Here is a 25,356-nt window from a genome sequence, read left to right on the forward strand (position 1 = left end):
CTCCACTGGCTGCCTGTCATGGCTCGCATCAAATTCAAAACATTGGTGCTAGCCTTCCAAGCAGTAAAAGGGTCTTCCCCAGCTTATCTACAAAAAAATCATCAGACCCTACACCCCTGCCAGACCTCTTCGTTCAGCCTCCACAGGCCGCTTGGCACCTCCCCCTCTCCGAACCTCCACATCACGCTCACGACTACTGTCTGTTCTGGCTCCACGGTGGTGGAACAAACTCCCCGTTGAGGTCAGAACTGTAGAATATCTCCCCACCTTCAAGCGCAAGCTGAAGACACACCTCTTCAAGCAGCACCTCTCCCCATCCCTCCCTACCTCCCTGTGAAACTTAATTGTTGTCTCTGTGACTTGCTTTGTGTATCGGTATTCTTAGTTGGCTAGGTAAGCAGTGTTTGGATAGTTAACTTTGGTCACTTTTGCTCTGTTTGTTTGTTTCTTTGTTCTCAAAAAGAAAAAAAGAAAAAAAAAAGGCCCTCGTCCTTATCTTTGTTGTACAGGTAGCAATTGAAATTGTACTTCCCTCTAGGGTCTTTCAGCGAACTTATCCCTGGTTATGGGTATGCACTTTGTTGTACGTCGCTCTGGATAAGAGCGTCTGCCAAATGCCAATAATGTAATGTAATGTAATGTATATAATTTAATGTCTAATTGGGTGGCGGCACGGATGGTGCAGTGGGTAGCACTGCCGCCTCACAGCAAGGAGGTCCTGGGTTCGAATCCCGGTCAGCCGGGGCCTCTCTGTGTGGAGTTTGCATGTTCTCCCTGTGTTTGCGTGGATCTGGTTTCCTCCCACAGACCAAAGACATGCAGGTTAGGCTGAGTGGAAAGTCTAAATTGCCCGTGGGTATGTGTGTGTGAGTGAATGGGGTGTGTGCCCTGCGATGGACTGGCCAATGTATGCTGGGATAGGCTCCAGCCCCCCACGACCCTGTTCAGGATAAGTGGGAGTGGGATGTTTAATTGTAGCCTAATTGCGAATTTAATTTATCTGCAAATACCTGCCAGTTCCTCTCTTATTTTGGCCGCTTATGTTATGATTTGCATGTAAAAACAACATAGGTTACCTTATAAGAATTTGATATATATTTATTCGTATGAGTTCGAAATTTTAAAAGAATTAAATTTTTTTTCATCTTGTGCACCGAACATTAATGGTGCTTAACTAGTGCAGTGGGGATGCATTATTGCTATCGAACATTAGCAGTACTGTTGCTTAGCAACCAATACACTAGCCTACTGTTCAGTGGAAGAATACGTTTCCATAAAACATAGTAGCTACCATTAAAAATACTTCATTTAAAGTTTGTTCTGTCTTTCTTTTGTGGGATTTTGAAAGATAAAAGTGGTAACCGTTGTATAAAAGCCGTATGGAACTCGAACCTGTGGTAAATCGTGGATATTGGCACAGCTAGGGGGTGTAACAGTTCGCGTCATGCCTAACCACCCCGCTAGCTGTGCCAATATCCACAATATATAGTATTAGCAGTCGTAGCAATACTACACCGATTTACTGCAATCACACTGTATTTTCTTTAGGAAATGCACATCTCTTGTTTCATATCTGCTGTTTTTCTTCTCACCAATACCTCCTCTTCTATTCAGTCAGGTACCTGCATTTTGTCTTGTCTAGACATAGGAGCTGAAATAAGATGGCAATCACAAAATTAAAAGCCATGGTTTTATTTCTAAAAAAAGTTTTTTTCCGAATTCCGAATCTTTTTTCCCAATTTGGTAGCCAGTTGTACCCTATCTAATCCAATTAGTGTTAGCTGGGGATACACCGCTTCCGACCCTGTCCCTCGGCGGCCCCGATGGATTTGCCGATCCTGAGAACAACATGCCTTCTTCTAGCCATCTCGTCTCATAGCCCGTGACCGTGATTCCGAGGCGACCGGGGTGCTGTTGCACAAACTTGACCTCTTTCTATATGTCACTTTCACTACTAGCTATTAGGCCACAGAAGCCAGAATTCTGACCTCAGAGAAGGGGTTAGGGTTTCTCTCTTTAAGGTTATTACCGTATATTCATTACACATTACATGTTTACATTACATGTATCAGGTGATTAAAACACTGGTAGTGGGTTAGGGGGGATGGGGTTGGTGGAGTTACTCTTATTAGGAATCTCCAAAGACCTAAGCAAGGCCTAGCTGACCACGAACACTCATGCACTCTTAAAATTTTTTGCTATGTGTTTGTTATTCTATTGAATATATATTTTTGCTAGACTGTTTTTGTTCAATTCTTTTTACAGAGTGAGCCTGGCATCTCTCTTTTCTCATTAACGGCTCTGACTACACGCACCTGCACCACCTTTTATCGACTGAGCGCAACAATTTCTTTTTCTACTTTGCACTCCTTTAAGACATACACCTACTGCATGCACCAGTGACTATTTCTTCTGCAATAAAACCACACAGGAGTGTCTCTCAAGACCTGCCAATCTGTAGGTGTCTGGTAGGGTACATCGTGTACAGAGTATAGCACTCAGCCTGTGTTCAGAAAAAGCACATTTCAAGCCTGAGACACTCTTTCAGCCGCCCTGTTTTATGTATCGCTGCCTACCCTAGTATTAACAGGTCTTCTTGATAAGTCTGTATTTAGTTTGCATTTATCTGCCGCAGCTTCTGTTGCACTCAGCCCTGCGTTTGATGTGCTTTTAGGTAAACAATACACTACCGCCACATGGCCCAGTGGTGTAGCTTTTGTTTCCAGTGGTCAGTCTGCATACAGGTGTAGCTCTGCTATCCTTGTGAGCTAAGCCATTTTCAGTGCTTTCTGTCAGTTGAATCATTGAAGACAGTGGGTTCTGGATTCAATCTTCACTCAACCTGGGCTTAGCATTTCTGTCTCAGCAACCCCCGTAATTACAGTCCTGTGTGTACGCTGTGCGTGCTGTTCTGTGAGATTAGAGCCAGACCCTGTCTGTGCCACTCTTATTGGACGTCCTGTTCTTCTTCTTCTGAGAGGTTTCCCTCCCCATTTCATAAAATGGCTCTTTCTCTGTACTTCTTCAGTAAATAATAATGTCACTTCTATACCAGTTCTATATTTGGCATTATAAGGACTCGCATCTGTTCTACCAGACAGATTCTCTTTTAGGTTCAGGCCACCGATCTGCCTTCTGAGTCAGCATTGTTGGACAACTATGAAGAACCTTTTTTTCCCTCTCTGCCATATGTTATGTTAAAAGCATCAGTGGACATTTGGGACCACTGTTTCAACAATGCTTCTTGGCAATACATTTTATACCGTTGGAAAGCCTGTTTATTTCCCTTTTAAATGGTGCCCCATTTGTAAGGTAAATGGTAAATGGTTGGAATTTATATAGCGCCTTTATCCAAAGCGCTGTACAATTGATGCTTCTCATTCACCCATTCATACACACACTCACACACCGACGGCGGTTGGCTGCCATGCAAGGCGCCGACCAGCTCGTCAGGAGCATTTGGGGGTTAGGTGTCTTGCTCAGGGACACTTTGACACAGCCCAGGCCGGGGATCGAACCGGCAACCCTCCGACTGCCAGACGACTGCTCTTACAGCCTGAGCCATGTCGCCCCACATGTAAGGAACATGCATTTGTGGGATGAGCAGCACAGCTGAGTATGTGGGTTGCGCTCATTAAATATTTGTCAAATCCTTGCTATGCTGATTGCTGCACCGATAGAGTAACACCTTTTGGTGGAGGCAGTGTGATGGTGTGGGGGGCGGCATCTCCATCACTGGAAAAAAAAGGCGGAGGCAATCTCAATGCAGAGAGATATTGAGATGAGATAAGACAATGGGTTGACTCAGTTGTACAGTCTAGACCAGGGGTCGGCAACCTTGGTCCTGGAGAGCCACAGGGTGTGCTGGCTTTCGTCTCCACCTTAAAATAAGCAAGCGACTCAGACCCAAGAAACCAGGTGAGGTGAGTTAACTGTGTAATCAACGGCTTTCATTGATCAATTAATGCCAAGCAACAACGAAAGCCAGCACACCCTGCGGCTCTCCAGGACCAGGGTTGCCGACCCCTGGTCTAGACTAGCGTATAATTGTGGAAATGGCCCATATGTTGGTTGACCCAGATGGTGGCCTGCTTTTCACAGAGCATGCTTCTTGTTGTCTCAGTCAAGTATTTCAGAAATAGAAAGGTTTTTTTCAAAAACACTATGTTTAATTCCAATGAAGAGGAGCTCGTAGTTCCAGTGAAATGAAGGCATGCCCAGAGCCTGAACTGTGATTTCTGGTGAGTGGGTGTTGGGTCTAATCTGGGCGCGACAGACAGCAGGCTGCGTGTAGCGCCCGTGCAATCACTATGATCTTGGCTTTATTTCTCCTCAGAGCGGCAATCAGACACATCGCGCTAAAGGCTGGTCACGTTGCGTGGCGAGGCACGACAGCAGAGGACGACGTTCACGGCAGAGCTTTTATTAACAAGAGTAATGAGATGTCCGTGTGACATCTGCCACGGCTGAAGAGATTCCAGCTTGCGGTTCTTGCCGTGTCCCTTGCCGTGCTGCGGCGTTTCTCACACTGAGCTGAGGTCGTTCGCCATACGCTGCGGTGTGACTCGTTAAGCTGAACCGAGCAGAGATAATGTAAACCTATAAACGCGCGAGCGGTCGCGATGTTATTGCGTGCTGACGTGCCACCTCAGCAACCTGCTCTCTCAGCTCTCTCACTGCCAGTCTCTGCCTTGGGTCTATGTGCACAACATAAAACAAATGGTAGTCAAACTTACCCCCAATCCAAAAAATCTATTTCAATATGATCTTCCAGAGGGCAATTACAGGTGTGCGTCATGTACACGGTGTAATTTTACCTTCAGATGTACTGCCTATAATCACCCACATACAGGAAGACCCATCAAAATCAATGGGACTATCACATGTAGGCCTACACAAAATAATGTTATCTATTTCATCAAATGTCCATGTCCAATATAGACAATCTACTGCTAAATGACCATATATACACCTTGCAGGCATTACACCCTAAGGGATTGAATCAAAAAATTAATTTAGTCATGTACTGTAGATGGTGGAGAATTGGTCTGTATGCTACTGTTTTAAGATTTATAGCATGTGCCTATACATATTGATGGCTGATGTTAGATGTGATGATATCAGTAATGTTACAAAATACTGAATAATGGTGTACAAAATATTTCACAGAGTTAAAGTAGTTAATGGTCAGAAATAAGGTGATCTAGACCAGGTGACCGATTAGACAGATGAATCTATGTATATGGGTAGGGAAATGGTTACTTTTGTTTTGACCAGATCCACTATGGGTCGAAAAATTGTTTGATACATACTAATAAATAATTATATTGAGTTTGGGTGTACAGCCTCTACTTTACTTATAGGCGATGTGCGTATCTCAATTTTTTTTTTGCTATGCACTTTACATATTATGAATCTTGTATACCAGGATTTGACAATACAGGTACTGTAGGTTTGGAAATTGCACTCTTTCTTACTTTTGCCATTAAATTGAAAGCAGAGGTGCATACAGTAAATCATAATAGTTTTCACTAATCCATGGGATCAGTATGGTCAGTATATTGGCATTGAAACAAGATCCTTCTACTTCTTACTGTATATGTATGGCCTGTGTATTTTACTTGTTAACAGCCTTTCTGAAAATAGAGACCCGGATTGCCAATTCCCCTCAAACCTGTGCTCCTGTAATAACAGTTTCGAGTTAATGAAGTTGCCATGAACACACAGTCCCTTGTATTTCAATCTTAAGCTTCATCTTGTAGTTATTGACGCTATCACCCCAGGGCCAGGCCAAGGCTGTTGGCCTGTCGGGGTGTCAAAATGTGTGAGTAACACGATTCTATTAAAATTGAGGCCCCAATTAAGCTCTCCCTCCTAGCGCTTACATTTTATACTTGCTGAGAGCAGAAGCTGGAGTCTTGACAGCTCAGAGGACTGCAGCGTTTTACATTCTCAAGTCTGCTAGCCAGATGGAAAAGTAGCAGCTCTTTGCAATCATTACTTCTGAGGCTTCAGCTCTTTGTATCAAGGACAGATAAGGGCATTTGGGCATGTGGTGAAATTCGGCTGAGTTGAGAGCATTTAAATGGCCTGAATCAGATTTGCTATAATCACAACCATAATTGGAATCGTAACACTGACCTTTGCTTCGTCTATGACAAACCATTAATCCTTTAAACCATTTAAACCTTTAAAACCGTGGCCTCATGGTTCTAGTACTTGCCTTTAACCTGGTTCTCAGGGCCCTTGAGAAATCGTGTCTCACAAAGCTGTAACAGCGTGCAGTTCTGTATTCTAAACTATCTAGTTTCACCAGAACGGGTAAAGATTTCAGGTTTTCATTTCAATGTACTTCAGCGCTCCACCACCAGGGGGTCTATAGAACCTTTCTGTAAGTAACAATCATTCATTTAATTGTGGCAGTCTGAGATAATCATTAAATCATTACCACTTGAGGTGCAAAAGAAGAATGACAATTCGGTGTCATTGTTGAGATTTATCACATTGTAATGTGTAAGACAATGCATCAATAATTGAATGTTGTCATTTTGAAGTTTAGAGTGATTGAACCCTCATCAAACCTCAAATGAAGCGTCATTCAAACTGCAGACTTGTTGAGAGTCAAAAATCTTGACTGTACATTGATGGGATGTATAGTAGGATTCTGTGCTTTTCTGTTATATTGTTTAATGTGTTAATGCATTGATTGTTTATGACAGACCATGTCCGACCATGCCAAAATGTGAAATGAGACAAAGCTATTTCTCCAAACTGTTATTGTCTTCCAGCAATGTCCTAAACTTCTTCAACCCCTTAAGTATCACCCCTTTTCTTGAAACAAGCCTGAGAATTACAAACCCAACATAAAATGGTTACTATTCTTGAACCCTTTTGACTACAGGCATAATCCTGGTGTTTTCTGAAAGGTAAAACTTTTGGGTTAGTTTTCCAAGTCAGAATTACAGAAGCTCAAACAGTGGAAGTGGAAGATTTTTTCTTACTGAAAAAAAAATTCTGCTTTTGAGTGGATGTAGATTATTGTGGCAGTGCCTGGTGCACAGCCAAAACATATCCCCTTTTGAAATTGAAGACAATGTCTCCAAAAATTAGCATTCTGTATAGGTTTTTCTAAATTTGGTAGTTTTCCAAAAAGGACATTTAGAGACTCCAAAAGGACGCATGTAAACGAAATGATATTATGGATCTCATGACGTAAAATACTGTATTTTGCTTACTAGAATTGACTTCTTATCCTGAAAAATTATGCAACTGTAAAATAAAGATTGTTTACTCTGGGTCTTCAACAGGCGGTGTCAGAGAGGCAACTACCCAAGTGATGTAAAGATAGTAGTATCGCATGTCAAAAACGTCAATGTCAACACATTTTGAAATGTTCAACTGCAAATTAAATCAATTGCCCCCCCACCAGTAAATTAATTGGTTAGATTAATCGACCAATCAATAAAATAATCAACAGAGGAATAACTGTTTATTTATTTTATAAAATATTTGTTAATTGCAGCCCTAAGGAACATACATTTGTGGGATGAGCCCTTATTTATAAGCATACTATAATACTCTTAATAATAAAATTAATTAATTCATTATCCTAACCCGCTTATCCTGAACAGGGTCACAGGGGGGCTGGAGCCTATCCCAGCATACATTGGGCAAAAGGCAGGAATACGCCCTGGGCAAGTCACCAGTCCATCGCAGGGCACACACACCATTCACTCACACCTATGGGCAATTTAGACTCTCCAATCAGCCTAACCTGCATATCCTTGGACTGTGGGAGGAAACCCACACAAACAGAGGGGAGAACATGCAAACATGCAAACTTTGAGCCCAGGACCTCCTTGCTGTGAGGCGGCAGTGCTACCCACTGCACCATCCGTGCCGCCCTTAATAATAAAATATTTAGAGAATATATTTAGATGCTCACTGATATAAAATGGGGTCACATCAGTGAAAATTCCCTCTATATTGGAGCCAAAGGTGTTTTCACTGTCTTCGTCAGTAATATTCACTCAAGAATACTTGAGAGGCTAGGGAGATGAGAGATGCCTTGAAAGTCCTCCAAAGGTCCTCTATTTAGACATAGGCATCACAAAATACATTTTTGTTGTAAAACATCAACCTGTTTGGCCATAAATCTCAAGAACTGTTTTTGCAGAAGCATAACAGTCTCAGCGTACACATTGAAAATGCTACGGTTTTGTTACGCAGGCAAAATTCTAAAGATAAAATGCTTCTCAGTCGTTACTTCAATACCAAACCACTAGCAGATTCTAGGCTGAGCAGTATAAAAGTATACTGAAGTACTTTTGTAGAAGTACGCAATGGCGAAACGGACAACAATGACAATTCCTCCAGAGACATTCTTAGTAAACAATGGACATTCTATCAACGTATCTCTGAGTTAGAACCTTTTTATAATTTCAGTGTTATGCAGTTGGTTCACTGGATGCTTGCTGTGAAAAGGATACTTTTTTCATGTAGTATATGTATTTCCAAAATACAGAGAAGGCGAGGTCCCCCCCACGCTTGTTTTGCCACCCACATGTTACAAAATAAGGTTGCTAAATCAGTGCCATCTTAAAATAGGTTATACAGATAGTACTGTGAGATTTAATGCTTTGAAATGGGAACTGTTGTTTCACTGTTACCATAGCTCTGGGAGCTGGTGAGACTTCAAGCAGCACCTCTCCCCATCCCTCCCTACCTCCCTGTGAACCTTAATTGTTGCCTCTGTGACTTGCTTTGTGTATCGGTATTTTTAGTTGGCTAGGTAAGCAGTGTTTGGATAGTTAACTTTGGTCACTTTTGCTCTGTTTGTTTGTTTCTTTGTTCAAAAAAAAAAAAAAAAAATTGGCCCTTGTCTTTATCTTTGTTGTACAGGTAGCAGTTGAAATTGTACTTCCCTCTAGGGACTTTCAGCGAACTTATCCCTGGTTATGGGTATGCACTTTCTTGTACGTCGCTCTGGATAAGAGCGTCTGCCAAATGCCAATAATGTAATGTAATGTAACTTAAGGGGTTAATGCACCTTTTTGTGCTGGATGTCAGGTCCATCTCTATCTCTACAAACTAAATACGCCCCTGTTCTATTTATTTATGTCAGAATACCACATTTTCTAATCTGCTTTTGCATGGCTGATGGTCTTAAATTTCCTGTGAGACATTTGGTATACCTTTTCCTGCTTTTACCATATTTGCCAAATTATTCTAAGACTAAGACTTGTCTTTAAGTAGCAGTCTATTGCTTTGACCTGTGACCTGTGCAGTCTATTGCTTTGACCTGTGCCTTGAGTTTGTAATCAGTGAAACAGTCTGCTGTTTGCTGTGTTTTGCTCAATTTATTGTTTTACACTGAAGAGCACTTCATAATTACTCCATAATCGAATATTTGGCTCTATGTGGCTATAGACCTGGGAACTAGGGATGCTACAGCTGCTTGAGGGTGCTTGAGAACAGAGGAGGTAATTACTTCCGCAAACAAAAATGTCCATCCATCCATCCATCCATCATCACCCGCTTATCCGGAGTCGGGTCGCGGGGGCAGTAGGCAAAGCCTCTCCCCAGCAACGCATTCTAGCTCCTCCTGGGGGATCCCGAGGCGTTCCCTGGCCAGGAGAGATATATAATCTCTCCAGCGGGCTCTGGGTCTCCCTCGGGGTCTCCGCCCAGTTGGACGAGCCCGGAAAACCTCCAAAGGGAGGCGCCCGGGAGGCATCCTGATCAGATGCCCGAACCACCTCAATTGGCTCCTTTCGACGCGAAGGAGCAGCGGCTCTACTCCGAGCTCCCTCCGGATGTCCGAGCTCCTCACCCTATCTCTAAGGCTGAGCCCGGCCACCCTACGGAGGAAGCTCATTTCGGCCGCTTGTATACGCGATCTCGTTCTTTCGGTCACTACCCAAAGCTCGTGACCATAGGTGAGGGTTGGGACGTAGATCGACCAGTAAATCGAGAGCTTCGCCTTCCGGCTCAGCTCCTTCTTCACCACAACGGTCCGGTGCAACGCCCGCATTACTGCTGACGCTGCACCGATCCGCCTGTCGATCTCACGCTCCCTTCTACCCTCACTCGTGAACAAGACCCCGAGATACTTGAACTCCTTCACTTGGGGCAAAGACTCGTTCCCAACCCAGAGGGAGCAATCCACCGTTTTCCGGCAGAGAACCATGGCCTCGGACTTGGAGGTGCTGACTCTCATCCCGGCCGCTTCACACTCGGCTGCAAACCGCTCCAGTGCGTGCTGAAGGTCACGGTCCGATGAAGCCAGCAGAACTACATCATCCGCAAAAAGCAGAGATGCGATTCTGAGGTCACCAAACCGGACACTCTCCTCACCTCGGCTGCGCCTTGAGATCCTGTCCATGAATACCACAAACAGGACCGGTGACAAGGGGCAACCTTGGCGGAGTCCAACACCCACCGGAAACGTGCTTGACTTTGTGCCGAGAATGCGGACACAGCTCTCACTTTGGTTATACAGGGACCTGATGGCTCGTAACAACGGCCCCGGTACGCCATACTCCCGCAGTACACCCCACAGGGTTCCCCGGGGGACACGGTCGAAAGCCTTCTCCAAGTCCACAAAGCACATGTGGACTGGATGGGCAAACTCCCATGACCCCGCCAGCAACCCTGCCAAGGTAAAGAGCTGGTCCACTGTTCCACGGCCAGGACGGAAGCCACATTGCTCCTCCTGAATCCGAGGTTCGACCGTCGGTCGGAGCCTCCTTTCCAGTACCCTAGAGTAAGCTTTCCCAGGGAGGCTGAGGAGTGTGATACCCCGGTAATTGGAGCACACCCTCCGGTCCCCCTTCTTGAAAATGGGGACCACCACCCCGGTCTGCCACTCTACAGGTACTGTCCCCGACCTCCACGCGACACTGAAGAGGCGTGTCAGCCAAGACAGCCCAACAATGTCCAGAGCCTTCAGCATCTCAGGGCGAATCTCATCTACACCCGGCGACTTGCCACTGAGGAGCTTTTTGACTACCTCAGCAACTTCCGCCAGGGATATAGGTGCAGATTCCCCCGAGTCTTCAGGCTCTGCCTCTTCCACAGAGGACGTGTTGTTCGGGTTCAGGAGCTCCTCGAAGTGCTCTTTCCACCGCCCGACAATATCCCCAGTCCGGGTCAGCAGTTCTCCTCCCCTGCTGAAAACAGCCTGAGACAAGCCCTGCTTTCCCTTTCTGAGTCGTCAGATGGTTTGCCAGAACTTCCTCGAGGCCAACCGAAAGTCCTTCTCCATAGCCTCCCCGAACTCCTCCCATACCCGGGTTTTTGCTTCAGCAACTGCCGAAGCTGCAGCCCTTCAAGCCCTGCTTTCCCTTTCTGAGTCGTCGGATGGTTTGCCAGAACTTCCTCGAGGCCAACCGAAAGTCCTTCTCCATAGCCTCCCCGAACTCCTCCCATACCCGGGTTTTTGCTTCAGCGACTGCCGAAGCTGCAGCCCTTCTGGCCACCCGGTACCTGTCCGCTGCTTCAGGGGACCCCCGGGCCAGCCAAGCCCGAAAGGCCTCCTTCTTCAGCTTGACGGCCTCCCTCACCGCTGGTGTCCACCAGCGGGTTCTTGGGTTGCCGCCCCGACAGGCACCGATGACCTTCTGGCCACAGCTCCTGCTTGCCGCCTCTGCAATGGAGGCTTTGAACATGGCCCACTCGGACTCCATGTCCCCAGCTTCCCCCGGGATGCGTGAGAAGTTCTTCCGGAGGTGGGAGTCGAAGACCTCGCGAACAGGGGCCTCCGCCAGATGTTCCCAGTTCACCCTCACTACACGTTTGGGTTTACCGGGTCTGTCAGGCAGCCTCCCCGGCCACTTGATCCAACTCACCACCAGGTGGTGATCAGTTGACAGCTCTGCTCCTCTCTTCACCCGAGTGTCCAAGACATACGGCCGCAGGTCTGATGATACGACCACAAAGTCGATCATCGATCTTTGGCCTAAGGTGCTCTGGTACCAAGTACACTTATGAGCTACCCTATGCTCGAACATGGTGTTTGTTATCGACCATCCATGACCAGCACAGAAGTCCAATAACAAAACACCGCTTGGGTTCAGATCAGGCAGGCCGTTCCTCCCAATCACCCCCCTCCAGGTTTCTCCGTCATTGCCCACGTGAGTGTTGAAGTCGCCCAGCAGAACTATGGAATCTCCGGGTGGCACCCTTTCCAGGATGCCACCTAGTGACTCCAAGAAGGCCGGATACTCTGAACTGCCATTTGGTGCATAAGCACAAATGACAGTCAGAGCCTTCCCCCCAGCGACACGTAGTCGCAGAGAGGCGACCCTCTCGTTCCCCGGGTGGAACTCCAACACAGTGGCGCTCAGCCGGTGGCTTGTGAGTATCCCCACACCCGCCCGGCGCCTCTCACCTTGAGCAACTCCAGAAAAGAACAGAGTCCAGCCCCTCTCCAGGAGTTTGGTTCCGGAACCAGTACTGTGCGTGGAGGTGAGCCCAACTATGTCTAGTTGGTACCGCTCCGCCTCCCGCACTAGCTCCGGTTCCTTCCCCACCAGAGAGGTGACGTTCCACGTCCCCAGAACCAGTCTGCGACGCCGAGGATCAGCACGCCCGGATCCCCGCCTTTGCCTACTGCCCGTTGGCAAACAAAAATGTGTCCAATCAAATCATAATTAATTGTTTATTGTGTCAGTGCTAACATCTATTATACAATTATGTTCTGGTATTCTCAATACAAAGTTTTATGATAGTGTGCTATTTCGGGAAGATGTGCATGCCTTTGTTGTTCCTTTGCTACTCCACTCAGATGACACCTAGGGTGGGTAATGTTCTGGACATTTTCTGTAATTATTTTGTCTATTATTCTGGGAATTTTTTGTTTTAATTTAGTAGCTATTACATTTAGTTAAAAAAAACTAGTTTAAGATGGGAATAGTTTAATGATGTTCTAACATTTTGAGCACTTCATTTTCCAGTGTTGATTGGCTAAGAAACATGTGACGTGAATCTCCACATAGCGGAACATACATGGCAAAGAAGTTTGTTGTCAAGTTCCTTTTAAGGGTCCATCTAACGAGTGTCTCCCTGGTTATGGGTATGCACTTTGTTGTACGTTGCTCTGGATAAGAGCGTCTGCCAAATGACAATAATGTAAAGTGATGTGTCTTCGAGTAACCAACCCAATGAGAGAACATTCTTTGATTAAGAACCTTGTTAACACACTTGTTAATCCAAAGATTCAATATTATCAGGAAACCCACCCAAGTTACCTTGGAATCATGGCTGGATTTTAAGCAGCTGAAAGATGTTGCAACAATAACCCTTTAATACCTGCAGAAATAAAACCATAACATTATGCTGTGTTCTCAGTGAATACTATATTCTGAATGGCTGGAAGTTGTGCGTTAAAACTCGTCATAGTATAGGAGGCAACCACCACTGCATAGACTTCGAGTAGTTAATGCACCACAAATGCAAATCCCCAAGCCACTAGGAGATAACTGACTGATTATTGCTATAATAAACGTGTTACTCAGCAAGCAACCCATAGTTACACACCTCAAGCTACACTCAAACACTGTTTTCTTTATTTTGCTATCATGCAAACACTTTATCATGCCATTTTGTCATTGGATGCACATCGAAAATGGATACCTGCCACTTGAAAACAAATAAAATATGCAATGTGCCATGATTAGGCATGTAACCAGGGTCACCAAACTTAAATAGGCTTCAGATTTGTGACGCAATCGGCAAATACTGCGGAGGGAGCTGAAAAAAGGAAAAATCATAGCCTACTCTCGGTTGTAGCCTAATGCGTACATTTTAGTTTGCTCGGTTTTGCAAACTAAAATGTAGCCGGTAAAAAAATACCCTTTAATTGCCATAAAAGCTTTAACCCCATTTGGATTGTTTGATTACAATTCTAAAACTACTGTATGGTGTAGAGCCAAATTAAGAAAAAAGTATTTGTCACATTATTGGCTACTGTATATCGTATAACAGTTCACCAAAGAAAGACAACCAAACTTAAAAAGAATGTTTTGATAGATTGTTCTTTGTGTCCATCTTCTGAATTCAGTAAGCAGCAATCATTTATTGTTTGACTTTAACTATAGATCAATAGCTAGCTTGTCAAACATAACAGTTCTTGAGTTAGCTAATTAGCGCAACCACATCAAAAATGTCCTTGTCACAGCTAGTTGCTTGTTTTCTCGCATAAAGTCCTATAGCTAGCCTCCATATGCAACAGTTTATCAGACAGCTTCAACTTCTACTCAATTCTCACTGCGCGTCCCCGTGGCTCACATCATTGCTCTGTGTTTACTGGTGTATACCATGATCCTTCACGTTTATGTACCCAGTGCGCATACTCTGGTGCCAAAAGCCCCATAGTCCAATATGGCTGCCTCCATGAATTGAGCAGCTCCCATAGGAATCCATGGGACCAGAAAGGGAAGGCTGTCTACAGTTATATATATATCTCGATGCTCCCCGCAGAACAGCACACATTTGAAATGGCTCCAAGTGTACAATAATGTACATTATTTTTACACAAGGGAAAAATGTGCCTATTATATATTAGTCTGTGTTCTTTATTAGCCTTTTTTCAGGAAAGTGTGAAAATGCATAGCCTACTTTCTGACACTTGCATGATAAATATTTTTTTGTGATGGCATCTACCTCTTAGTTTCAACTCTGAATTTAATCTGTGTACTAACCTATTACATTTGTTGTCTACTAAGAGAGTATATCATCTCCACAGGGGAGGTAGATGTTGAAACTAAGAAAATATTTATACCCAGTAGCCAAAATAGTTTAAATGTACAAAATATTTTGAGGAGAGATATTATTGTGTTGATGTAATTACTGTAAAGTTAAAAGTTAAAACATAATTAAATTAAAACATTTGTTGAAAAAGTTACTACTGTAACACTTCAGCAAGCTTCAAAGTTGGGCTGTTTGGAATTTTGGGGAGCTGCTTCTCTCCCAATTCCCTGCTCCCAAACCCATCCCTAGCCATGCCACTGTCCTCCACAGCTCCATGGAAAGTCATTCTGATGTGTCTGCAAGTGTCTGTGCTGTTTGGCAAACTATTGCTGAGCAGGAACACTGTGGATAACTGCTAAAATGCAGATTCACAGCCCAGATGGTCACATGCTCAATGTCTTTTCCAGACATTAAATATGTGTACGAAATTGTAACAAACATTGATTTTAATATGCTGTACCATAATAGTTAGATAACCTCTCATTATCTTATTAAGGTGTGAGTTACTTCCGATATTTATATGGTTAATGTTTACAGAAGCAATTAAACTAATAAATTAAAATTTGTGTATTAAGCTTAATAATTAAAATTTGAATAGAAGATTCAAATTCAAAATCTGGATATGGTCCAGGTTACATAATAATGGAACAACGCATAAATAGCTTATGCATCCCATTTTTCAAAAAGGTTTTATACTTCATATCCTTTCCCCTCTTCATAGTTATACCCTAGTGAGGTTCAAGTGTAAATTGATCAATCTAGGTTACTTGTCCCATGAAACAAATGAGGAATAACCAACAGTATTTCTTCTTATATTCTTCAGGTTTTGTTTATTGAAGCGTAATGTTATACTCCTGAGGAGGAAATGGACATGACGCATCATTGATATGCAGAATGTCCGTTCTCTCTGGTCACAACAGCCAACATGCAGATGTGAACCTGTGATGGTTGTGCTTGCCTTGACTAAACCAGTTTGGTCTTCAGTCCTCAGGAAGCAGGTTTTCTAGCCATGTTGCATCTCCCCTCTATTTTGTCCCGTTGTTACCTGGAGTACCCCCTCGAGTGATCCACGTTTCATTGACGTGCGGTAAAAATAGTCGAGGACGTGATACTCTGCTGCAGAAATGAGAGCGATGCTCTGCCTCACGTGATTCCCTGCTGCTCCTGCGTCAAAGTATTATTTTACCGACATCTCGATCCGGCTGAAAGCAAGGTCAGGCAGGAGCCAATCCACCAGGTCGAGGCTGCTGATGCGGAGAGCACTCCCAGCATGCCTCAGGGGAGACGCGACGCAGTGCCAGCGCGGCGAGCCGCTACAGGGCTTCATTACCGAAGCCGACCTTTAAGGGAAACTCTGATGGCGTTAGCGCTAGCCTGCATCAGATAAGGGACTGTGGCATCAGTGATGTCACCGCTGTAATCTCGCACAGGATTGGTGGGGGGAATGGATGCCCACTTGTCAAAAAGATATTGAGGTTGTGTGGTTCGGCGGACCCGGTGCATTTTGAGATCCTTCTGGGATGGTGAGAGGGTAGGCTGTGCTCTGCAGTGTGCCAGCCCCCTGCTCAGGCTGAGCTACTTTCCCTGCGCTCACCTGAAAAAGGAGGACGCTTCGGATCCCACGGGAGGCCATGCAGCCGGGGAGCTCGGACCCGTACGGCCGATTTAACTGCCAGGTAGGGCTCTCCGCTCTGTCACACGGCTTCAAAGTGCTCTTCGGTACAGCAGCGAAGCGCTCTTAGGCTCAGCAGATGTTTCGAGGCCGGTTGTTTTAGTAGCGTGGAGGTTGTTTGTTTTATATCTCTGATTTCTGAAAGTAGAGCGATGTTAGATTTTGGAATATCACCGAGCGAAAACTTAAAGGTTAAACCGTATTTGTTGTCATAATAAGGTGCGCTTTGATAGACAGCTTGAATGTGGTGTTCCTCCCAGCCCCACCTCCTTTACAAAAACTGTTTCATTGTTACGGTTTGCCCACGAAGTGGAATGAGATACAGTTCAAACAGCCGCAGCTGTTTACTTTGGCATGAAGGTATTCTAGTGCTGGTAATTGTAGAATGGGAGATGATCATAATTGTGCTGAACTCCATATATTGCTGCAAGGACGATGTGGATCTGTGAGATGGAGCACTGTCTGACAGATGGGATACTGTGCTCTCTTGGTAGGGGACAAGGTGTCCTGTTGAGAGTGCTCATTGATCGGTTTTGCCGAAAAGTTCATGAGGCTTAATGCGTTTTTCTGCAATAAAGCGGTGTGTGTGTGTGTATTGTGGATTTAATGTAGTTTTACATGTTATTTTGCATTAAATATGGGTGTATACATGTGCATGTGTGAGGGTGTGTGTAAAATGTAAGTCTGCTCTGTGTGCGTGTGTGTGTGTAAAACTGAAAGGATTTACTTGCTGATTATTTCCTTCTGAAACTACCATCTGGTTAGTGGTTTAGGGAGGTGTTAATAATGTAGGTTTTAGAATGTCACATGGTAAATGGTAAATGGTTGGCATTCATATTGTTCCTTTATCCAAAGCGCTGTACAATTGATCATTCACCTATTAGGTGCAGGTTAGGTGTCTTGCTCAGGGACACTTTGACACACCCAGGGTTGGTGCCAGATGACTGCTCTTACCGCCTGAGCCAATGCCGCCCTCAGTGGCCATATCTCCCCCATGATGCTGTATGTGCACATAATCTGCTCAGTAATGCTGCATATGCTCATATCTGATCCCTGATGCTGTATATGTGCGTGTCTGCCCAGTGACCCGGCATGTAAAGAGTCACAGCTGAGGTTGATGTGAAGTCCTGTGAGTTTGTTGAGAGATCAAGTATAGCTAAAGGCCCATCCACAACAAGAACTCTAACTATAACCATAACTATAACCATAACTCTAACGATAACGATGTGAGCATTAACGTTAAGTATAACATTCTGTGAATAGACTCTGGGCTATGTCATCTGCCATTTTTGATGCGTCACCCTGTTAATTCAGATAGATATTGATTGGCTGTCAGTGTTTTATCGTTCATGCAGTTGAAATAATCGCTCTGAAAATGATCCCAAAGATATTGTCCATCACTATGCGGAGCTTTGGCACGGCGACCTCAGGCACCCAAATGACTATCAGGGGTCACTAGAGACCCCTAACCATCTGAACCCTCCTTTTCCTGAGTGATGCAGTCAGCAGTTGCGTGTTGCCCCGCGGTTGGCACTGGCACAGTCTTGACTGCTTTAACCGGATGAGCCACCCGGAAGTCTGCAGTGTTATATTCGATCATAATCACAGCCCAGTCTATTCCATCATAACAGCATGAGAATGCGTGTGCAATGAGTGTAACGCAGGCATGGGGAGAGGAGCGAGTTGCATTGCACAAGTGGACCAGTCAGAGATGTAAAGGTTTGGACTTAAATAGAGATTTGATGGACATCACAGTTGGCATTTACGGATGACTAACTGACCGCATGAAGCAAACATGGCGATGTTCCTTCTATACATACTTTGTGCCAACTGTTTCCCAAGTGTTTGCATTAGACAACGAACAGCCACATGTGCCTAGCATTCATCAGGTGTCCAGCTAAATTAAACTTTGCCTTCAGATGGCATAAAAAGCCATGAAATGCATAGGCACTACTGAATACTTACTATACACTAGTGACTATTTAAAAGCTTTGCTGAATCAGTAACCATATGATTTTCCATCAACTGTATACACTGAGTGGCGGCACGGATGGTGCAGTGGGTAGCACTGCCGCCTCACAGCAAGGAGGTCCTGGGTTCGAATCCCCGTCGGTCGGGGCCTCTCTGTGCGGAGTTTGCATGTTCTCCCCGTGTCTGCGTGGGTTTCCTCCGGGTACTCCGGTTTCCTCCCACAGTCCAAAGACATGCAGGTTAGGCTGATTGGAGAGTCTAAATTGCCCATAGGTATGAGGTGTGAGTGAATGGTGCCCTGCGATGGACTGGCGACCTGTCCAGGGTGTATTCCTGCCTTTCGCCCAATGTATGCTGGGATAGGCTCCAGCCCCCCTGCGACCCTGTTCAGGATAAGCGGGTTAAGATAATGGATGGATGGATGGATGTATACACCGATGAGCCAAAACATTATGACCACTCACAGATGAAGTGAATAACGTTGTTTATCTTGTAAGAACGGCACATTTCAAGGTCTGGGATATATTAGACACTAAGAACTGTTGGTTCTCGTAGTCAAATCTCGTAGACTTCAACAAGGGTCAAATAGTTATGACCAGACGACTGGGTCGGAGCATCTCCGAAACAGCCAGGCTTGTGGGGTGCTCCCGGTCAGCAGTGGTCAGTACCTACCGACAGTGGTCTGAGGAGGGACAAACCATGAACCGGTGACAGGGGGTTGGACGAAATTCTGGGTCCGGGAATTCATGTGGATGTCAATTTAACACATGCCAGCTACAGTAGCTAAGAATTGTTGCAGACCAGGTACACCTTCATGGCTGTGGTATTTGTTTGGGAATGGTTTGAGGAACATGACGAAGAGTTCAAGGTATTTACCTGGCCTCCAAATTCCCCAGATCTCAGTCCAATCGAGCATCTGTGGGATGTGCTGGAAGAACAAGACTGATCCATGACAGCTCCACCTCGCAATTTACTTGAAGGATCTGCTACCAACGTCTTGGTGCCAGATAACACAGGGCACCTTCAGAGGTCTTGTAGAGTCCATGCATCAGTGGTTCAGAGCTGTTTTGGCAGCATGCAGAGGACGAATGGCATATTGGGCAGGTGGTCATAGTGGTATGGCTCATTGGTGTACATTTTGAAACAACATACTACTACTAAATACTACATAAATGATGTAAAGGTGCCAGTGTTACACTAAAATGGTATATATTGAGTAATGAAGATGAACTCATGTGGCATGTCTATGGCATCTAGCGCTAATATTCTCAACAAAAGAGATGTGATTACATACGTACGTACACTCAGTGAGTACTTTATTAGGTATTTATTAGACTTCTACTGCTGTAGCCTATCCACTTAGAGTTATGATACGTTGTGTGTTCAGAGATGCTCTTCTGCATACCACTGTTGTAATGTGTGGCTGTTTGCGTTACTGTCTCCTTCCAGTCAGCTTTGACCAGTCTGCCGATTCTCCTCTGACATCTCTCATTAACAAGGTGTTTCTCTTAGCAGAACTGCTGCTCACTGGATATTTTTAGTTTTTTGCACCATTCTTTGCAAACTCTAGAGACTAGTGTGTGTGAAAATCCCAGGAGATCAGCAGTTTCTGAGAAACTCAAACCACCCTGTCTGCCATCAACAATCATTCCATGGTCATAGTCACTTAAACCTTTTTTCCACATTCTGATAGTCAACAGCATGAAGCTCAGTGAACATTAACTGAAGCTCCTGACCCGTATCTACATGATCGTAGGCATTGCACTGCTGTCACACAATTGGCTGATTAGATAATCGCATGAATAAGTAGGTGTAATAAAGTAAAGATGTTCCTAATAAAGTGCTCGGTGAGTGTATATTACTGTAAAAATACAGTAAATCATGAAAACACATAATTGGGTAGAAGTAATCGCAGACACAGGTTGCCAGTGTATCACAGTAATGACTGTTTGTTTTATAATAGTTTAATGCTGAAAATCTTGCATAGTATGCTGCAATGGTTGAACCTAGAGAATTGTGTTGAATCAAGGTTGTGGTGACTTGAGTTAATTATATTGAATGTCAGTCCTAAATGAGAACATGGTGCTTTATGAAGAGATGTGTTGAGTTTTGCACAAAGGATTCAACAAATCTATGTGTGGAAACTGGTGCATAGTGTTTATAGATTTCAGAAATCATGAACCTTTCCTTTTAGTAGCTGATGTAATGGTTTGGGATGTTTTGCTTATAGAATCAGTTTTAGTTCTGATTGAGAGAAAAAAAGATCTCATCGGTATAGGTATTCAGAAGTGTGTGTATTGCATGGCTTTTGTGTGCCACCTGAAGGCAAATAGTGTTTATAATTTTGAGTCTTTGAGTCTTTCTTTTTGTAACTGATGCAATCGTTTGGGATGGTTTGTTCTTAAAACCAGTTTTAGTGTGTACGTGATTGATTGTTTGATTTTTATTTTGTTTGAGTTTGAGGTTTCCACAGATCGATGTGAGGTTTTTGGTTTTGTTAGGGTTAGTGGAAAATGGAGCATAATTTCAGGAAATGCATCTGTAACTGAAATGGACCACATTCCCAGTATCTCCCCAAATACCACCTTTCACCATTACCCTCAATCACCGCATACAAATTGGTCTATTTCATATAATATAAGTTTTAATTGATAGCTGCAGCCAGTTTAGTTTGTGAAGCTCAGGATTGTACAGACGTACTCAGACCAAAGCACCCTCAGTATAAGTTTCGCCTTGTGTTGTATTTAGCTCATAAGTTTACAAACTTTTATTCTGTGAAAAATAATTTTTGTCCAATAAGTGGATTTCCTCTGTCAGTCTTTTTACAAACAGCTTGAAAGATCAACTGAAAGTTCACTTTCAATATAAATAAAATTCATATTATTTTTACTCCCATTCCCATCTCTGTGTATTCAAACATTCTCCTGCATAATCGAGTTGCTGTACGTTTCTTATATTTTCCAGAACCTTCTCAAAAGAAAGTGCCATATGTTTATTATAGTGAGTACGGTAGCCTCAATATCTCTCCCATTTCAAAACCTCAATCTCAATGCCATTTTGCCACTGCAATGTCAGTGGGCTCGCCAACTACTGATTTTGGTATTGCTACATTGCGCCATTTCTGTGTTATGTAATTCAGAAATATATGTGCTCTTTCTTATTTCATGACTACATTTTATTTCATTTTCTGCAGTAATTTGACCGCAGGTGTGACTGGTTGATCTCAGATGTGGGAAACTTCCCTTCATAAGTAACATCCAAGGTTTGCATAGATTTGTTTGGGATTAAAACTATTCAACAGAAAACAGCATAATCCATTCTGATCGGCAAAACTTGTGCGATTGATACTTGGGCCAATTGTAGACAATTGTACTTAAATCATTTGCATGAATGTGCTTCATATTTGCAATTATGTAGAAAGCAATGAGAAATGGGGTTCTGCTGTGAACCAGTGATGTTATAGTGTGGAGGTTTTGACATATTGTTTTGAGAATGTTAATTGTCATTCGACAACTGAGCCAAAGCGATGAGAAACTGTACTATGCAAATACCATGTTGATGGCATACAGTTGCCGTCTCCTTAAGATTTGACAGAAGAAATGCATTTCAGACAGCGAAATTATTGCTGAAATAGAAAAGAATGATGCTAACTAGCTATACTTTTACAGTTGTAAAATTCCCCTTGGGAATGTAGGGTATGTATATTCAATATTACCTATATGGTTATACCTTTATTGGTTCTGTTTAGTATTACATGTATATACACTCACTCAGTGACCAATTTATTAGCTATTTATTTGACTTTTTAGACGTATTGGTAATCTGCTGCTGTTGCTCATCCATTTCCAGGTTTGATGTGTTGTTCAGAGATGCTCTTCTGCATACCACTGTTGTAACGCCTGGTTATTTGAGTTTCTGTCACCTTCCTGTCAGCTTGAACCAGTCTGGCCATTCTCTCTTATTAATAAGGTGTTTTCACCAACAGAAATGCTGCTCACTGGATGTTTTTTTTCACCATTCTCTGTCCAATCTAGAGGTGTTTTGAGTGAAAATTTCAGGAGAACCGCAGTTTCTGAGCTACTCAAACCATCCTGTCAGGCACCCGCAATCAATCCACAGTCAAAGGCCACTAATCAGAGCTACCTACCTGTCACTACTTCCTAAATGAGAACATGGTGCTTCATGTGATTTATGAAGAGATGTGTAGAGCATAAAGGGTTCAACAGATCAACAATGTGTGAAAACTGGTCCATAGTGTTTATAGTTTTGAGAAATAATTGTGGTATGTGTGTGTATTGCTTGGCTTTAGTGTGCCATCTGAAGGCAAATAGTGTCAGGCAGCAGCAATTACTCCACAGTCAAAGGCACTTGGATCACATTTCTTCCCCATTCAAATTTTTTGGTCTGGACAAGGACTGAAACTCTTGACCATGTCGGCATGCTTTCATGGATTGAATTGCTGCCAAATGATTGGCTGATTAGATATTTGCATCAACAAGCTGGTTTACAGGTCAACCAGATAAAGTGGTCACTGAGTGTATATGAAATGTTTTAGAATGTATGAACATTTTAAGACGGTTACATAATAATATTACCAATTTAGCTTGCCATTAATCCAATAAATAGTCTGTTTTAACAGAAGATATGAATATTATAGACTGAAACATTTATCATGATGGAAAAAGGTAACAAATCCACCCACTCTATTGTAGCACTATGGAATAGTGTGGTTATGAATATGGAGTGCATCTTCTGGCTAGCTATGCATGCTTTTACATCATAAACAGATTTGAAATGTACTGTGGAGAGCTAATTTCAAGCCACAGTTAAGAGTCCATTCAGAATGACACAGCGCTTCTGGTTTTACTATTTATTGCAGTTTTGAGTATTACCATTACAACTGACATTGTTTGAATTTTGTGTTTTGAAGCATTGTGCTGAGCCTGAACGGTGTCGATGAAACAGCTGGGTTTATTTAGAGGCAGATTTTACTTGACTTTTTTTTTTCACTTGTCTTGGAACAAAAGAACTGCAATGAATTTCCCATGCCTGACTTTGTGATCCAGGCAGATGGGTGAGAGGCACATTTCTAAACAGGGAGAATGTTTATCTTCCTGGGGATGTGTACTTGAAAGAAAGGCCATCTTTATTGACATCCGTTGCAGTTATAGTGGAGGAAGAACTACATTTGTGGACTGTGGAATGAAATTGTGTACAAAGAGACAGCAGGGTAGCAGAAGACCACATGATTTAGTGGCCTGTGCAAAGTCTTGACATGAGTAAAAGATAAATTAAGATGGAGATGTCTATTGTAGGTGACATACAGCTGCCATTTTTGACATATGTTATAAATGTAATTTACTTTGATAAAATATGTACAGTATATAGAGTGCCCTCCAAAACAGACTCATGGGAAGAGCAATGTTATTATTTTTGCTATACTGAAGTAATTTGGATTTGAGATCAAAAGATGAATATGAGACAAAATGATAGATGATCAGCTATTATTTTATGGTGTTGTGTATGTGTTTGCTTGTGTGTGTGCATGTGTGTGTACTTTATATGTGTATGTGTATATGTGTGTGTGTGTGTGTGTGTGTGTGTGCATGTCTGTGTGCATGTGTCCTGTTCTCCTTGCTCTCCATAGCACTCTCATCCCAGGAGTCCTTGGTACTTTGCTCGATGTAATATATGAGGTGGCCATATCTGGGGCTTCACTGTATGAAAGATGTCTGCAGCTGTGCTGTCCACCCCGCCGTGCCTCTATGGAGAGTGACACATGACGTCCGTATGTATGAACAGGATTGAAATTCAGTCTTTTACCTGGGTCATTCCACCTTTTTTCCTGGATCGTTCTATCAACAGCGCATTCTTCATTCGTCACCGGGGAGATGGGGGAGGTGAGTCACAGGCGGGGAGACGTCCCTCGAGATGTCCTTGTGCGTCTCTGACTATTTGAATATTCACACGTTTTTTTCCACACAAGAATACTGTGTGCAACCAGGGTATGTGCAAGGTGCTTTAAAAGCATTATTGTAATGGAGACAGCAATATGCTTTTTATCTCAGTAGGGTGGCAGAATAGATTAACACTTACTTAAATGAAGTGTGATTGGAGATAAAGGGACTCAGTTCACTGTTTTGTGCAAGTGTTCACACCCAAGGTACACAATACTGGCTTTCCAGTATCTTTCATAAATGGAGGTGATGTTGTGCTGTGAAATATTTTAAAACATAATATACGGTACATGTACATTCTACATTTTGGAGCTACGAATTCTAAACGGAGTCTGTAAAACACTGCAAAGACACAGTGCAGTCTTTTGAGTTTCTGCCTCCTGAAGAGTGCTTCTGTTCTGTGGGACAAGGTGCTTGCGGGTTTTTCATCATCATGAGATAATTCTTCCTAATGATGTTGCAAACAGTTTTGGTAAGCCTATTTTTTGGTCTGGCTCTGGCTGTTTTTGTCTTATTTCTCAGACTCATAATGGCTTCCTTGACTGCAATTAGCACAACACAGGTCCTCATGTTGACAATTGCCAAGAACAGACTCCAAAGTCTTTCGAAAGCCTAGAATCATGGCCAGATACTGAAAGCCTTCTTCTACTTGGATGAAGGATTGTAGGGGCTATGTATAAACATGGATGTAATTCTTACATGGATGACCCAATATGCATGTATATAACCTCAAATTAAAGGTGACAGTCTGCGCTTTAACCATATTCAATCCGATTTGCAGGAGTACAAAGCCAAAAAAAACATAAATTGTACCACTTTCCAAGTATTTACAGGCTGCACTGTATGTGTGAAAAATGAAATGGTTTTACATATATTTTAAAATACAGAGATTTTACTTTTAAAGAGAAAACCGTATCAACATGTTTGGTAGAGAGTGTGGAATAATATAAATGGGCTGGAATAGGGGAAATATGTTTACTTTCAGTGAAAGCTTTGGGACCCCCA

At 43.3% G+C, this 25,356-nt stretch overlaps 1 protein-coding gene across 2 annotated transcripts in view; it reads left to right on the forward strand.

The window, feature by feature from the left end:
* The window catches only part of LOC133125038 (sodium-driven chloride bicarbonate exchanger-like), a 98,049-nt gene that overhangs the window by 6,914 nt on the left and 65,779 nt on the right, over positions 1-25,356 (forward strand). The gene's annotated exons all lie outside the window — the stretch shown is intronic.

This window comes from Conger conger, chromosome 3, assembly GCF_963514075.1.
Source record: "Conger conger chromosome 3, fConCon1.1, whole genome shotgun sequence".
Classification (NCBI taxonomy): Eukaryota; Metazoa; Chordata; class Actinopteri; order Anguilliformes; family Congridae; genus Conger; species Conger conger.